Source organism: Mandrillus leucophaeus, unplaced genomic scaffold (genome assembly GCF_000951045.1).
Source record: "Mandrillus leucophaeus isolate KB7577 unplaced genomic scaffold, Mleu.le_1.0 Scaffold663, whole genome shotgun sequence".
Lineage (NCBI taxonomy): Eukaryota > Metazoa > Chordata > Mammalia > Primates > Cercopithecidae > Mandrillus > Mandrillus leucophaeus.
In genome coordinates, this window is record NW_012107175.1 from 144,776 (window position 1) to 154,715 (window position 9,940).

Sequence of the window (9,940 nt, forward strand, 5' to 3'; positions counted from 1 at the left end):
TTGGGAGGCTGATGGATCACTTGAGGTTAGGAGTTTGAGACCAGCCTGCCCAAAATAGTGAAACCCTGTCTCTACTAAAAATACAAAAATTAGCCAGATGTGGTGGTGCACACCTGTGGTCCCAGATACTCAGGAGGCTGAGGCAGGAGAATTGCTTGAACCTGGGAGGCGGAGCTTGTAGTGAGCCGAGAGCATGCCACTGCACTCCAGCCTGGGTGACAGAGTGAGACTCTGTCTCACACACAAAAAAAATGCTTGGAACTACAATGATTGCTTTCTTGAAGTTCAGCCCTTCCAAATTACATGCCTATGACAGAGGGTCAGGTTTAGATACTCTGCTCCTCAGCAAAGGAGACTTTCGCTTACATACTACCCCTAAAGTAAGGGAGATATTTGAGACTCACACAGGTCCTCTGAATTGTGATTATATGTGTGTAAATTGTAACATGTACACTAAAGTAAAATGGGCTTATCTCATTTACTACAGTTCTAGCTTGTTCATTACATACCCATAAATATATATTGACTGAATATTATACATTCACCATACCTTGTAGGAAGATGACTCAACTAAACTATAAAGGACATTGAAAATGTAATCACCAGGGAGACATGGTGATCAAATTTTACAAGTTCTGATTACTTCACTAAGTTATCAGAGAAATTCTTAAACATTATAAACTCAAATACTTCACACTTACATAATTTTTGGAGTTGAAGAGCCATGAGCCTCAAGTTTCCATAGAAGAATACTAGAAGAAAGTAGGGGTTTATTTGCAATAGCTGACTGCCGTATTATGAAAGGCACGTATTTCAACCTCTTTAAAGATTTACTGAACTGAGGCGCCCCCTACCTGGCATTACTTGAAATGATCTGACGCCATCTCGTGGTAACTTGAATATTCATGTTTTAATTCATGAAAATTTACCAAAACTCCCATGAGAAAGAGTTGAAAAAGGGAAGGTTTCTCAGAGGTCAACACCAGAAACACTTACCTGGGAAGAAGACAGGAGGCAGGTGGCCAGGTTTTTCTGGACACCTTTTCAAACACAATCCAGTATGATTGCAGAATTGATCAAGCTAAATCAGGATCACACCCATCAAAGACTTACCAAGCAGCTACTGGTTCATGCAAGGTGCTATCCTAGAGAAGCCGCCATGCACATGATTTCATTCAGCCCTTCTCAAAGCATGAAAACCTATCAAGTATTAATGCTATAAATATAATAGTATAAAGCCTGCAGACAAGCAGGGTCACACTGGGATTCTTCAATCCCCATTTCATACTGGAGACTCTCATGAAAGCAAAGTGATCTGAAGACCCAGATATCTGCCAAAAGTCCTTGTCTTTCTTGATCCTGACTCAGGTGATCACAAACAGCAGTGTGCATGAGAATGATCCCACGGGCTGCATATATATGCCATGTATGCTATACTACTTTATGGATGATTTAAGGGATTTTTAAAGGTATATTTGACTTCATTTTGCATATCCTTATAATTTTTACTTTCTTCACAGAATGTGTAAACTAACTCATTTTCCTTTCCCCAAGACATGAAGCTACTGCAAATACCACTGTATATATCATATGTATGTTACAGTCTAACAAGGGTAAAATGTAGACTCTCCTAAAGCTCTTGTATCTGCTTGCTTTATTTTTTACATATTAAAAGATAAGCCAAGAATTCCATAATATTGGGCGGGGGGAATAAGCATTAAAGCAAACACACACATATAAAAAGTAAGAGTCCAAGAAACTGAGTCCATCTAATTACAGAAATCATATTCAATATGTTTGTGGGAGAAGCTTCATGAAGATATAACATTTAGCATTCATATTTGCTGAGAGAAAAAAAAACCCATAAGCTTTCAGAAAGCCTACTCTTAAAAGAGTTATTAAAATATCAACTTTCCAAAAAGCTCAGAAGCCAATGCCTGTTTTTTATAACATTTTCTCCCCCTCTCAGAAACAGTCAATGACATCCAAAGGAGTCACTGTCTACCAATTTTCAAATGAGGTTATCCGAGAGAGTACAAGGAAGCAGGTGAGTGACAGATCTGTCTGAAGAGTCCTGCAAAGAAGGCAAAGAAGACCTACTGTCAGTCTGGTATATTAACATCCCCGTGTTATAAGCATTAAGGGAATCTGTTATCTAGGCTGCTGCCAAACATGTACATGCAAAGAGATGGGGCTGCTGAAAAGAGATTTGGTGTTTAGCAGCAGAAAAACATCACCACGAGCTATGCCAAATTCCTTTTATGAGCTCCACACATCATAGTCTATCACAGAAGAAAAGCAAAGTTGATTTTATACAAAGACGAGATCAAGGACAAAACATAATTAAGTTGAAAAGTATTTTGAATGGCTGTTCATTGGTCTTTCAATAGGATGACGAAATAGAAAGAACAAAAGGGCAATGAGCCAAGACATGCAGACTACAACGCTGCCATCTGTGAGGCCAGGGTGGTGAACCACCAGGTGACCATCGAGGTCCTTCTGGCCAGGAAAAGCTATGATTCCAAACAAAGGCCAACCAACAGCACATCAGCCTCTTTCTTTCAAAAATGGCCCAATAATCAGCAATGGCATAGTGAAGGTTTTGAAAAGACAGTTTATCATTGTAACACAGAGGAAAATCCTCTTATCACAACATCAAATGTACGCATAAACCCAGTGCAGCTAAAGATATGCTACAAATAACTGACCAGCACTCTTCAAAATCACCATGGTCTGGAAATGCAAGGAAAGACTGAGGAACTGCCCTACATTGCAGGAGACTGGCAGCTAAATGCACTGTAGGGGCCTGAACTGAATCCTAGACTGGAAAAACAGTATTAGTGGACAATTGGCAAAATCTAAATAGGGTCTATAGGTTAGTTAATAGCATTGTATCGGTGTTAATTTCCTGGTTTTAAAAAGTATACTGTGGTTCGGGGAAGCTGGAAAAAAGTATACGGGAATTATTTGTTTTGCCATATTGATTTTGAAATGGTTTATAAGTCAAATTGTTTCTAAAGGAAAAGTTAAGAAATAAAAAACAAAATTAAAGACAGGATTTTGGAAAATGGTGAATTTTAGAGCCCAAGAGATCTGAATTGGAATCTCATCTGTGAGAAGCTTCGACAAATCATTTTAATCTGCCCTAGTCTCTTCATCTGTAAAGTGAGAATAAATAATTACCTCAAAGAGTTGTTACAAGAATTAAAGGAAACAATTTAATTACAGTATAATACCTAGCACTGTGCAAGTAGAAAATCAATGTAGCTGGTTTTGCTACTAACAAATGAATCAACACTTTTGAAAACTTAAAGAGCTTCAAGACTTCGGTTTTTACCTTGCGATTTACTGTGGTATGGCATTAAATAGATTGCTGGCATCTATCTGCAATCCAAAAATACTTAAACAATGATTTTAAAATGATTAGAAGATAATATATCTGATTTTCCTAGACTAATTAAAAAAAACTCACAAGCTCATACTTTACCAGTTCAGAATTTGTGTGAGATACAAGGCCTCCCTGACACTTCACTCTGCACTAGCATTAGGGAAAGGGCTGCACCAGAGAAGTGAGAGTGCAAGAGAGAGTATTTACTTGGTTTTTTAAAGGCAACTGTTTCTAAATAGTTTAAATGCTTTCATGGATTTATAGTTAAAATATAAATCTAGCCCCATACTATAATGTAATGTCTGCCATATGCCCCCGAGAAAGCCTTATCATGAAAACTACTACCTCCTCCTCTGTCCCTTCTGACAGTGAACTCCTTGAAGACAGGTCCATGTACTTAGATCGTGAAAATTTTTTTTTTTTTTTTGAGACTGGGTCTCATTTTGTCACCCAGGCTGGAGTGTAATGGTGATGCAATTACAGCTCACTGCAACCTCTGCCACCCGGTTCAAGCGATCCTCCTACCTCAGCCTCCCGAGTACCTAGGACTACATGTGTGTGCCACCATGTCCGGCTAATTTTGGTGGGGGCGGGGGTTGTTTGTTTCTGTGTCTGTGTGGTTTGGAGTGTTGTTGTTGTTGTCGTTAGAGATGGGGTTTTTGCCCTGTTGCCCAGGCTGGTCTTGAACTCCTGGGCTCAATTCATCAACCCACCTCGGCCTTGCAAAGTGCTGGGATTATAGGCATGAGCCACCATGCCTGGCCAATATCTTCTATCTTTTATACACTGATTAAGCAGCAATCTCCACTAGATAAGTTTCTAAGTATCCTTTACAGTTATTCAAATGGCATTTAGAAAATATTCCTCATTCAAATGTGTACCTTTATTCACGCTCACTCTCCCTTTTATTACTCTAAGTTAGTAAAGATTTCTGAGGCCACTTCTCTCAGCTTTTTATTTTCAGGCTCATGAAATCAATGCAACAAATTATTGTTGTTGTTGTTGTTGTTGTTATCATTATTCAACAAGTACTTTAAAAGAGCCTACTGTGTGCTGAAATTAAGCTAGGTATGTTATGCGTAACTGTATGCATTATCCAATTTAATTTCTCCAACAACTCCAGAAGATAGTGATTATTATTCTCATTTTGCAGATGAGGAAATCAAGGCATAGAAAAATGAAATGACCCATCCAAGCTCACAGGGCTAACAGCGCTCCATCCCTGTCTTCCCCACCCCATCCGATATCAGAGCCCACATTCTGCACATCTGCACCATTCTCCTTTACATCATGCCTAATCTTCTAGTGGAACTGAAGACAGGAAGATAAAAGTGAAGAAAGATTAGTACAGCATGTGACAAAAGAGAAATAATCATTATGTTAAACTAGGCCTATGGTTTATCAAATCGTTTATTTTAGAAATGCAGGTTCACCCCCAAATATTTCTGGAGCTTTGCAAGGAGATATGTTCCACACATGTAAGTGTCAGATTTGCAAGGGAGAAAAGATAGGATCGGAAATGGAAACATTATTAATTACCCAATCAACTTTCTACTCTAAATGGAAATAGCCATTCATAAATCCCCTTTATGAGCTTAAGAGTAAACATTCAAACCATTTTGTTCAGCATACCAGGCTCCCAGCCAAAATAAATAACACCCAGGGTCATTCTGTTGAAGCAAAGAAATTATTAATATTTTAATCTATCCATTTTATTACAGTACCAAAAGTAAGGACATGTTTCTGAATCCCATACTGACTTCAATCTAAAATTGCACAGAGCTAATCCCCAAAAGAGTTATTTCATTCATTCATTCAACAAGGATTTGCTGTGTACCTACTATGTTCCAGGATCTCTTTGGGTACTTGGGATACATCAGAAACAAATGACAAAAATCACCACCTATGAAAGTGATACTCTATTCACTATGATTCTTTTGACCACAGCATAAAAAGAAAATCAACCTTGCAAAGGTAAGAAAAATCTTTACTTCTCTGGCCTCATTTAGATACAAACAAGAAAACATAGTCAATATAATGGCTCTCTGGATCCTTTTTAATGACTTTAAATTTCAGGCAGATGAAATTTAAGAAGTTCTCTGAATCCAGGTCACGAAAGGCAAGCCCATTAGAAAGGTCTAAGTGAGATTCCAAAGAAGACCTATTTTCTACATTGCTACATTCGTCTATGCAACTTTGTGTTCTCTTTGTAGATGATTTTAAGTAAAAGGAAGGAAACAGTGGTAAGTGATGAGAGCTAGAAAGCTAAGAGTCACACAAAGAAAGAAACCAAAATACACCGTCAAGTGCATTGACACTATAGTTCTTGGAATACATACAGTTCAGCATCCAATGAATAAACCATTTTGGGTTTCATAACATTCCTCCATGAAGTTTATTGAGAAATACTATATTTCACGAACAAAGGGTATCATATTGTTTGTTTTCACAATGTCATTTAGCTTTGAAAGCATGTAGCTAATATTTTGCCTGTGGTATTCAACAGGCAGATGTAAGAAGAGCAAACATTCTTCAGGTTTTAAAAACAGTAGTATATTATAACTTGAAAGGCAACTGCTAACAAACCAAAAGCCATAGATCAGTAGATTTGATTTAAAATAGAACTTCTTCAGTGCTAAAGCAGCTTCAAACATACCATTGTGCAAAATCAGATTAAATACTTCCCAGGGATCCTCAGATGATTGTCCCTTCTGCCAAGTGCTTTCCTTTGAAACAAAAATCATAAAGACTGAAAGAAAAATAAAAGTGTATTTTGCCAAAAAGATAATTATTACTACCCTAGGTTTATAAAAAAAGCTTATGCTTTTCAAACTGTCAACATATGTGATATCCTCACAACAACCCTGGAAGGTAGGTGGGGTAGGTGGCATTACCATTTTCACAGAGGAGAAACTAGGGCTTACACAGTTGTGATGTTACTCACTGCACAAGGGCTCCTCGTCAAGTGCACCCATGAGCACAGGACTGCACCCACCTAGAGGAAGGAGTACCATTTTCTAATTTGCATAAATAGTCTCATTTGCTTTCCACCAGCCCTATGAACTGTGAGCTTATGAAGTGGACCCCTGAAAGATGCCTTTTCTAATTTGGACAAGGACACAGTATAGGATGGTGAAAACGGTTTTCCATGGCCACCCAACCTAACAGTGAAAGCATAATGATTAGGATCCAGGTCCACTGAATTCCAGTTCATGGCTTTGAATAACATAAGGGGAAAATTCACCCAGCAAATGGATTTACTGACATCTTATAAATAGCCACATAGCTCCTTCCAAGAAATCTCTGAAGGATTCCTTTATGAATGAATAGAAAGAAAGGAAGCACAGTGACATGCATGACGTTAACACTGTTCCATCACTAGATCTTTAGTCTCCAAATGTTTGTCTCTTGTTTTCCCAGTTCCGCCTTCCATTTCCCAGTTCTGATATTCCCAGTTCTGCCTTTCTCAGTTCTGCCTTTCCCAGTTCTTCCCTTCCATAGTTCTTGCTCACTATGTACCAGGTACTCTGCTAAATATTTTATAAGAATTACAACAGGTTCTAACTGAATATAGCTATATAAGTGACCTCAGCTATACCACACAGCACACAAAAACCAACCACTTGAGCTTAGTCAACTCACAGAATTGTGAAAATTAAAAGCCTGTCGTTGGTTTAAGTCATTAAATTTTGGAGTGGTTTGTTACATACCAATAGATAACTTAAACATTCTGTGTTCTCACCCTAACATACATCCAAGTTATACCTTTATATCAGGGACAACAGATCCACACAGCTAAGCAAACTCTGAGAGAAGACCGTGAACAAAAGAAAACAGATTGAGCACAGCAAAGTTTTTTGGGCTTGTTTGTTTTTGTTTTTGAGACAAAGTCTTGCTCTGTTACCCAGGCTGGAGTGCAATGGCGTGATCTTGGCTCACTGTGACCTCCACTTCCTGGGTTCAAGTGATTCTCATCTTAGCCTCCTGAGTAGCTGGGATTACAGGCATAGGCCACCACACCTGGCTAATTTTTTGTATTTTTGGTAGAGATGGGGTTTCGCCATGTTAGCCAGGCTGGTCTTGACTCCTGACCTCAAGTGATCCACCAGCCTCGGCCTCCCAAAGTGCTGGGATTACAGGCATGAGCTGCTGCGCCCGGCCAGCAAAGTTGATTCTGAAACACTGTATTCCCTCAATGATCGTTGGAAGCGCCTATTATATGCAATGCAGCAGAGCCTGGTGACTCAGGGTATGAGTTTTGGATCCGTGTGTTAAAATACTGGCTGTCCTACCTGCTAGCTGTAGGAACTTGAGGAAGACACTTGGACTTCTCTGGTCCTCAGTTTCTCTATATTGTAAAATGGAAATTAATCATAACTACTTCCTGAGGGTGTTGGCAGCAGTAAACATGATAAAGTATGGAAAGCACACATGAGCGCACATACACACACACACCATGCCACACCACACACCACACACCCAGTCTTCCTAGGAAACTTCTATTCATGCTTCAGCCATCATTTCACAAGTGCCACTTCTTCAGGGAAGCCTTTCCTAAAGATCACCCTGTCTGACTTCAGCAGGCCTCCCTGCTGTATTCGAGCACCATATATTTTCCTTTTATAAGTACACAGTATCAATTTGAATTTTGTGTTCGTTTGCTCATCATTTATTTATGTTAATCTCACCCACTACACACCATCAGTTCCATGAGAACAGGGTCTGTGGTGACCTCCCACATTTTTCTAGCACCTAGCACAAAGCTTGGCACACAGAAGATAAGTATCTATTCAACAAAAGAAAAGCATTTTCCAAAAGCTGACAATGCACCGAGACCTCCGTAAATGAGAACTTGGCATTGTGTCGTGTGCTTCTGCAGGAGTGAGTCTCACCTTTAAAAACCTGAGAGTCTAATGGGAAATACAACACGTACAGAAGTCACCATCTGACACTGCAGAAGGTCAGCAAGGCCTAGACAGAGTGCCCTGAGAGTTCTGAGAATGTGGAGATCGACTAACTCTTGATGATGACAATCCAAAAAGACTTTACAAAGGAGCAGTGGCATAAGAATACCCAGACTCCAAAGTGCCAGTCCTAACAAAAACATTGGGTGTTGGCTGTTACTTTTTGGGTCCAGAAGCCTGGCCTAAGGCAAAGTCTACAAAAGATCTGGAAATCACTCATTCCTTTATTCATTGATCAGGTTTTTATTAAATACCTAGTAGGTGCTAGGCACTAGTCTAGACACTGAAAATCAAATGAACATATCAGCAAGCTGACATTCCTTCTAAACAGGCCCCCTATAGCAAAAAAATGTTAACCAGTGTCCTCCTCATTCCTCTGTGACCAGGGCTACCGTGTCACCTCCTCTAATGGAGGCTATGCCTTATCGTTTAACAAATGACCTTCGTCTTCCCAGCATCTCCCTTAGTTTGGCTTCCGGGTTGCATATGGAGTTCAATGTCCCGTGGCTGCTAACCAAGGCAAACTGCAATTGTTGCAAATCTTGCTTAAGAAAGTGAAAACTGAAGGGGACCTTAAAAGATCTTCCGGTACAACCCCTCATCTTATAGATGTGGAAACTAAGGCCTAGAGAAAAGACCCTCGGCCAAGGTCAACCCAGAGAACTAACCACACATGGAACCAGACCAGAGTACAGGAGTCCTACCTCCCAGGCCTGGGCGCTTTCGATTTCTCAAAGACATATCCCATTTTCCTATTATCAGGACCCACAACCCTAGAAACAGTCTTTAGGATTCAGGGCCACTCAATATTGAGGAAGCGTTCATTACTTGTATTGAAATCAGTTGTAGTAATACAAACAACAATAACATTTTAGAGCCCTAACTAAACATCAGTAGCAGTGAGAAAAAAAAAATAGCTCAGAGCAGATTGTGTGAGTTACAGTGAAATACGCAAAACCGATCAAGCCTAAAGAGACAAGAGTACAGGACTTCGGTGGTCCCCTCCTCACCCAACCTATTCCTGCGAGCAACCTATTCCTGCGAGCAACCTATTCCTGCGAGCCCAATTTTGTTCCCGACCGGTTAGATGCCTTACCCATTACCTTCAAGTTCCCGGAATTTGTGATACAAAGAACAATGTACAGCCAATCAATAGTTTATATTACTTTAATATAAATTCTTGGTAAACAACTTAGGAACCGCTTCTTATTCTCCTTTAAAAACCCACTTTCGACTTCTGCTCATCAGAATGTGTACTCAGGGCACCTTCACTCCCAGGACGCAGTCCTCAAACTTGGCTCAAATAAACTCTCTTTTTATATTGATTTTGCCTCAGTTTCTTCATTTAGGTCACAGCTGTGATAAGCACTGTACGTAAGTTACCTCATCTGGATCCTCACAACAATTCTGAGTCGGTACTATTATCTTCCCCATTTTACAGATTAGCAAACTAAGGCACAGAGAGAGTAAGCAAGCTGCGCGAAGTCCCACAGCTGTTTAAAAAGGGGAAGTGGAGAGGCGGCAGAACGATCATGCTGAGTAAACCAGGATGACTGCCCAATGGCCTCCCCTCGCTTTTAAGGGGTCA

General features: G+C 39.8%; 1 protein-coding gene across 3 annotated transcripts in view; it reads right to left on the reverse strand.

Annotated features, from left to right (window-relative positions):
- The window catches only part of PRELID2 (PRELI domain containing 2), a 94,204-nt gene that overhangs the window by 65,712 nt on the left and 18,552 nt on the right, over window positions 1-9,940 (reverse strand). Inside the window, exon 2 of one of the 3 annotated variants that reach the window (XM_012001524.1) lies at window positions 997-1,200. The exons of the other annotated variants lie outside the window; for them this stretch is intronic. The gene's annotated coding sequence lies outside the window, so the exon portion shown is untranslated. The remainder of the gene's footprint in view (window positions 1-996; window positions 1,201-9,940) is intronic. 3 annotated transcript variants of the gene reach the window in all.